A 7,918-nucleotide genomic window follows, 5' to 3' on the forward strand; every position below is an offset into this window, starting at 1 on the left:
GGATTATATGAGACCACCACCATGCCTGGCTAATTTTTGTATTTTAGGTAGACACAGGGTTTCACCATGTTGGCCAGACTGGTCTCAAACACCTGACTTCAAGTGATCTGACCACCTCAGTCTCCCAAAGACCTGTGATTACAAGCATGAGCCACCACGCCTGGACTCAAATTTTTAGATTATTGTTATAAATAACAATATCATGACTGAAGCATACTTGTGAGTCAAAAGCAAGCAAACCGCAATTGCATTGGTATGAAAAATGTAGAGAAGTGATAGAAAAAATTACTTATGACTGGACAAAAAAAAAAAAAAAAACACCACAAAACCATTCAAACCAAGCCAAAACAAAAATGACTGTTTCAACACTCTTCCTGTGTTTTTTGAGTTTATGGTTAACTTAGACTCAAGGAATAAATATTCAAAACGAGTCATTTTTAATATGTATAATAAGTACAGGTGAAATTCTGCATGTAGAAAAAGCCAATCAGTAAGAAAATTATTGCAAGGGATGACCTTAGAGTTCATCTAGTTCAAATGAAAAATTGTGCTTATTTTCAATGTGTCAGAAATTCTTTTATAATGTTTTAGTGTTTAAAAATGCCATAGTAGAAAAATGCCATAGTATAAGAACTCAAAGTCCCATTAAACAAAATATATAAAAATGAGATATAAGATTTAATTAGTATAATATCTAAGTATTTATGTAAAAAGGAAATATTTCAATACTCAATTGTTAAAACTGACTTTGCTGCTTTTCCTATATTTCCTCTCACTAGTAGTTCAAGAATTGCTGAGTTGCTTTCCTATTAATCATATAAACCTGAGTGCCTCTCAGACCCAGAGTGCCTGCTTGTTTCAATATCTCTGATTGTCTTCTCACCTACAATGCTCCTAAATATTTTTTACTAATATAATCATATGTTAATCTTGGAATTTAGTACACCTTGTATATTAAAAAAATCAGTTGTGTAATTAATTACTATGCTTTTATGTTAGATTTTTTTTAATTTCACAACATAAAAATTTCACAAACAGCAGTCTTATTTTCAGTTTTTAGATATGCTAATCCATATGTTTTAATTATTTCTATTAATTAATGCTGTATATATTCTAATTATTTACACCTTTTAAAGAAACAAAGACAGTGCAAGGGCATATTAATACAAAATCACTTTTTTTTTTTAATAATCCCTTTAAACCAAACACCACATGTTCTCACTCATAAGTGGGTGTTGAACAATGAGAACATATGGACATAGGAAGGGAACATCACACACTGGGGTCTGGGGGGCTAGGGAAGGAATAGCAGGGAGTAGGGGGATTGGGGAGGGATAGCATTAGGAGAAGTACCTAATGTAAATGACAGTGTGATGGATGCAACAAACCACCACCATGGCACGAGTATACCTATGTAAGAAACCTGCACTATCTGCAAGTGTATCCCAAAACTTAAAGTATAATAAATTAAACAACACAAAAAAAGAATACTAAGAAGTGAGGAGAAGACTACCTCCAAACTTACTATCAGACGGTGATCTCATGAAATAAACAGGGTTTAAGTTAGATTCTGCTCACCAATGAAACTGCTGTCAACAGCTCTGAAAGACCCCATGGATACCAGCTGTTCCGAAGGAACCCAGGAGGAGCTGACTCACCAGAGAATGCAGTTTCCACATTCTGATGATTTTATCCCCTTTGCCAAGACCAATCAATGACCCCAATTTTTCAGCTCTTGCACTATATGACATTCTTAAAAATCCAGTTCCAGAACTCCTTTGGGACATAGACTTGAGGGTTTCCTTTCATCTCCTTTCCACACCCTGTGATCAATAAATGGCTTCTAATACAAACCCTGCTGTCTCAATGTATTAGTTACTAAAAAGCAGGCATAGATATCTGTTGGTCCTCTTAAATTTTTAATTTGCCATGGTTTTCCCTCCCATATCAACAACTGTAGGCCTTAATGCTTTGTATGATTTAGTGCCAAAGGAAAAAATGCATCCGGAGGAGACAGTCAATATTCCACCTCTTTGGGAACTGAAATAGCCATTCACAACTTTTGGGCTCTTTAAGAGATGGCTGAGTGAGCAGAAAACAGATATTTTACAATGTGTAAAATTGTGGCAGATGTGAGAGTTCCTGACACTCAGATGAAAATGGGGTTGTTTCTAAACAACGGGGCACAGAAGAGTAAAATGAAAAAGAGGAGTTTCTCTGGGCATATCTTCACACTCATATGCCTGCTGACAAAAACCAGATGAAGAATTTATAATCTAATAGACGGGATCACCAAGGAGTAAAATCCTTTGGGAGTGATGGGCTGCATATCCTTATCAGATTAAGAACCCTAGCCAGTTATGGTGACTGTCAAAATAAAAGGGAACAAAGAATGAACTTCAGAGAAAATACTTTCCTCAAAATGATCTGACAGAAGTAAAAAATGAAATATTAATTTTATTTAGTATTTAAAAATACATCATTTCTATTTTCTCTACTTTTTAATATAGGCTATGTTTGTGCTAGTTACATGTATGATTTAATCTCAAAATATAATGTGATTCATTATAAACTTGAGATGGAGAGGATGTCTTTCAGTGATACAGGATTTAAAGCTATCAGTGATGGAATTGAAGTTATTTCCTCTGGGAAAGACAAATGTGTACAAGACATAATTAGTTGTATGAGGCATAATTACCATATGTATGCTAGGAACATTTTTAGAAGACTAATTATGTGATGAAAGATATTTCTGTTTATTGGATACCTGAGTATAGCTGTTTGTATAGAGAGATAATCAATGTTTCAGGTACATAAGACACAAATACCTTTCTATTTGGAGGTTATGAAACAAAGCCTCAGGGATAGTTGATTTATTATTCACTTATTATTCACGGTAGATGAGGGAGCACTGAGATTCTAGCTATAGCAATACATTTGAGAGTCCTTTCGAGGCAAGCAATCAGTGGATCACTGCCTCTTAGGCTTCCATTCTTTCTGTGCATTTTCCATTTTGAACTGTCTAGAATTCAACTAATTATTCAAGCTACAAAAACATCTCATGTCATTGTACATTCACTGTTATGAATGTACATCAGTTGCTCAACACCAAGAAATCTGACTCTCCATAGCTGTTATGGTTATTTTTAATAGTAGTAGAGCAATACATTATTATTATTAAATTTATATAAAAATTGAAATCAATACATAAACTTCCATTTTGAGCACACATAAAATAATATTATTCTTTGTGACAATATGTACCATGTACATATCATAATGCAAACTGTGTTTGCTTTCATTAGCAGGACTTTTGAGCTGTGATATTTAAATCACTGAACATGGTATGAGTAACATGAATGCTTTTATCCTCATTCTTTAGTAAATATATTCCATAAGTTGCCTGGGCAGTGATTTCACTGTATAGAGACTTATAAAATACACCATTTGCTCTAGTATGCCATAGTATATGAAAACAATAAAAAGATTCATAGAACCTAAAACAAGCAGACAAATCACGTAATTAAAAGGAAGCTTCAGAACCTTAGACAAAAGATACTTCAGACTTAACAACAAGGCAGAAATGTTGCAGAAAATTTTACAGTAATATTTATTGTAATCAGACTAATTTAGTGGTTATATAAGTCCATTCTGTTTATTTACCATGATTCAGCTGACCACTTCTTAACATTCCTACTTAACATTGTTTCCTTTATTATTAGTAGCAGTAGTATAGCAATGTGTAAACATTTTTATGCACAAAATCTTCTTTCAATAAAAATATTTTAAAGGAAAAGTTTTCATTATTCCTACTAAAATATTTTCTTAGATCAATGTTTTTGTTTTTTAGTGTAATATTTTATTTTTTAATATTTTCTTTAAATTATGTATCAGTGCCTTGTTATCTGACTTTCCAAGAACAATAAAACACCTCCTTATTTAGTGCTTTATTGATTTAGCTAGAATTTTCAGAAGAATGTTAGATAATTCTGCCAGTTGAAAGCATAAACCTGTTTTTAAAAAATAATACTCCAACTGCTCCTGTGCCACTGGTGGCTCCTGCACGTGTGCCAGTTCCTGCAAGTGCAAAGAGTGCAAATCCACCTCTGGCAAGAAGAGCTGCTGTTCCTGTTGCCCCGTGGGCTGTGTCAGGTGTGCCCAGGGCTGCGTCTGCAAAGGGGAGTCAAAGAAGTGCAGCTGCTGTGCCTGATGTGGGGACAATTCTGCTCCCAGATGTAAATAGACCAACCTGGACAAACCTGGATTGATTTTTTTCTTTAATACAACTTGAAACCATGTACTGCATTTCTTTTTCTATTAAATATGCAAGTGACAATAAAAATGCTCACCATCACTGGTCATTAGAAAAATGCAAATCAAAACCACATTGAGGTACCACCTCACACCAGTTAGAATGACAATCATAAAAAATCTGGAGACAACAGGTGCTGGAGAGGATGTGGAGAAATAGGAACACTTTTACACTGTTGGTGGGAGTGTAAATTAGTTCAACCATTATGGAAGACAGTGTGGCAACTCCTCAAGGACCTAGAAATAGAAATTTCATTTGACTCAGCAATCCCATTACTGGGTATATATCCAAAGGATTATAAATCATTCTATTATAAAGACACATGCACACGTATGTTCATTGCAGCACTGTTTAAAATAGCAAAGACCTGGAACCAACCCAAATGTCCATCAATTATAGACTGAACAGGAAAATATGGCACATATACACCATGGAATACTATGCAGCCATAAAAAACGATGAGTTTGTGTTCTTTATAAGGACATGGATGAATCTGGAAACCATCATTCTCAGCAAACTGACACAAGAACAGAAAATCAAACACTGCATGTTCTCACTCATAAGCAGGTGTTGAACAATGAAAACACATGGACACAGGGAGGGGAGCATCACACACTGGGGTCTGTTGGGAAGGACTAGGGGAGGGACAGCAGCGGGCAGGGAGTTTGAGGAGGGAAACCATGGTGAGAAATGCCAGATATAGGTGACAGGGAGATGGAGGCAACAATCCTACATGATCTGCGCAAGTACCCCAGAACCTTAAGTACAACGTGTGTGTGTGCGTGTGTGTGTGTGTGTGTGTGTGTGTACATATATGTATATATATACACCTGTATTTCTTATAACAATGACTCTGAAGAATGGGATTAGGCATTCCATGTTCTTTAGAATTATATAATTTTAGAAGCTATGATGGCATTAGCAGGAAATTCTTTTGCAAGTCCAAAGCCTTAAAATAAATGTACAAATACAAAAAAGAAATGTGCTGTTTTGTCATGTTTGGCAGAAGTTTTAGGTATTTGACCAGTCATACATTTTTCTTTCCAAATTGGATCAAAATGTATTTCTGAATTTTATTTAATCTGCTCCCAAACTGCCACAACAAAACTGCCTCAAATCTCTCTGACCCAAAGACATTTGCCTTTAACTTTGCTTTTGATTTGCAGTCTTTCATTTTGAAGTCAACTACCCAGATTTTGACATGATTCCTGGAACTTAAGTATGGTATCATGAAAAAGAAACACTTTTTCTTCCTCAGTAAACTTCTAGATTTATTTTTAAAATTTGTTCTGTTTTAAAATATTCTATGAAACATTTGCTACAAATAAAATCTCCATGAAAAACTGTTGCTTTTTTCCTTTCTGTGTTCAACAGTAAAAAGATGTTCTTGGAATAGAAGGAATCCAGACTTCTCAAATCAATAGATAAACCTTCAGAACTGAGCGAATTTGTCATATTTTAAAAATTAATCAATTAAGCTCTTGCAGTAACTTTAATTTTAATGACAACAAAATGTGATATGACTCTAAATCTTAATATCTAGTAAAAGCAGAAGACCTTTCAGAAAAAATTCACAATTCCACCAAAAAGAAAGAAAGCAACTATTGATATTTAACTTCTTGTAAGCATTTAATTAGTAAATGCACATCATCTTATATCAAGTACAAGATTAAAAGCACCCCACCCCCACTTTCTTTTTAATGAGAACTTGGAGCTATGTCAAGAGTGCATTCCTTGACTTTATGCACCTAGTTGAACATTAAATAATGTGGATCTTAGCTCTGCCTTTCCTTTGGAGTTGATACCAAAATTCTAGTATTTCAGCAAAGACATTGTGACCAATAGAAGGAAGATAGTTATATTTATTCTCAGCATTTTTATTTGATTATACATACGTAAGTTAATATTATTGTCAGATATTACAATGATTTTTGTTATAAAATATAATTTATGATAAATTAATCTATTAAAATCACTTTTACATACTTTAAGACTATTTTTAATGAATATTATGGACATTTTGATAGAAATGGATATATATGATATATGTAATTTGTCTATTTCTACATATATATAGAATACAAGATTTCAAAAAACATTGTGTATTAAAAATGGGAATAGATTATATTAGCTAAGAATGGAATGTAGAAACAGATGGCTTAAGTTTGTGTCCAAGCACTGCATTTAGAAACTCCAGGACTGGAAAAATTACTCCCCAGTTCTGTTGTTTGATCTCAGGTATGTATTTTGGGCAATAATTTTGTATTTCTAGTAATATTACTGTGATTTAAACATGATACTATATATAAAATTATTTTCACAATGCTTGTAACAGTGATGTCTTAGTAAATATTATCTTTTATAGATTAGTTTGGTTCCTGATGCCTAGTCCTTTAAATTTTTCTATGTATTTCAGTCTTTTAAGAAAACAAATACATATCTTAAGCTATTTTCCCTTTCTGTATCAGTCACAGCATTAACCGAGAGTGACTTCATTTTTACCTATAACTTTTTAAATAGATTATGCTCAGTAATTTAATATTGTTGAATTTTTATTTGTACAAGAAAGGGCTTTCGTGTTTGGAAAATATTTCATTTCTTCAATGTTCAATTTCTATAAAGAGTTATTTGAAGGAAAACATTTTTAAAGATTATAAATTTGTAGATGGTAAAGGCTTTTAAGTACTTTAGAAGTCAAAACTATATGCATCTTGTGTTGATTTTGATGATTTTTACCTTATTTTCTTTGGAATTTCCCTTATTAAAAGTAAAATGTCATCCAACTATTAGTAACTGGCTAACCACTTTTTTAAACACTTATAAGGATTTTTTGTAATATACCCACTTTTTTTTCATTCTATTTTTTATAAAGGCAAGCATATAACATGAAACAAAATTTATACTGTTAAATTGAGCAAAAGAAATTTTAGTAGTTGTTCTCTAGTCCTGAGCTGCTCACTGATATCTGTTTTGTTTGCTTTTGTGACTCTCCTGATAACCCTTTTTTTTTTCTTCCATTCCCTACTGATAGACAGTGGAATTGCTTTCCCCAGCCTTAATTCTGATTTGCCTTGGATTCATCGATTTTTCATGTATTCTGCCTTCCCCTTTAATGCTGCTATTAATACTTCCTTGAGTTACTTTCATACCAGGTAACATTTATTGATGGTTTATTGTAAGCTACTTATGTACTATCACAAAATCCAATTAAATGTATGATCATTTACTCTTCAAAGTCCTTTTTCTGTATCAGTTCCTGACAAATTGTGCATTGTTCTTTCAAAAGCATTTACTTTTTCTCTGCCTGGAGGAATTCTAATACAATCATTAACTTACAAGTTAGGAATTGCTGCTATATTCTTTATAACTTGCTGTGGTGAGCTGAGTCTATGTGGCTTAAATACTGCAATAATGGGATTTTTGAAGCAGTTTTATTTTTTCACCAAACTTATAAGTAACTGTCTTACTTTACTAGGCAATTTTAATTATTTGAGATTATATCACCATGTAGCAAAAAACAACAGAAGCAAAATTTACCCAAAATATTGATTTCAGCTGTCACAGAAATAGAAGCCACATCTAAAAGGAGTATCACTGTTCTTTCTG

At 33.1% G+C, this 7,918-nt stretch overlaps 1 pseudogene; it reads left to right on the top strand.

The window, feature by feature from the left end:
- Positions 1–4,027: 4,027 nt before the first annotated feature.
- LOC101052848 (metallothionein-1E pseudogene) lies at positions 4,028–4,269 on the top strand (annotated as a pseudogene).
- The last annotated feature ends 3,649 nt before the right edge of the window (positions 4,270–7,918 follow it).

The sequence above is a fragment of the Saimiri boliviensis genome, chromosome 2 (genome assembly GCF_048565385.1).
Source record: "Saimiri boliviensis isolate mSaiBol1 chromosome 2, mSaiBol1.pri, whole genome shotgun sequence".
In the NCBI taxonomy this organism is placed as follows: domain Eukaryota; kingdom Metazoa; phylum Chordata; class Mammalia; order Primates; family Cebidae; genus Saimiri; species Saimiri boliviensis.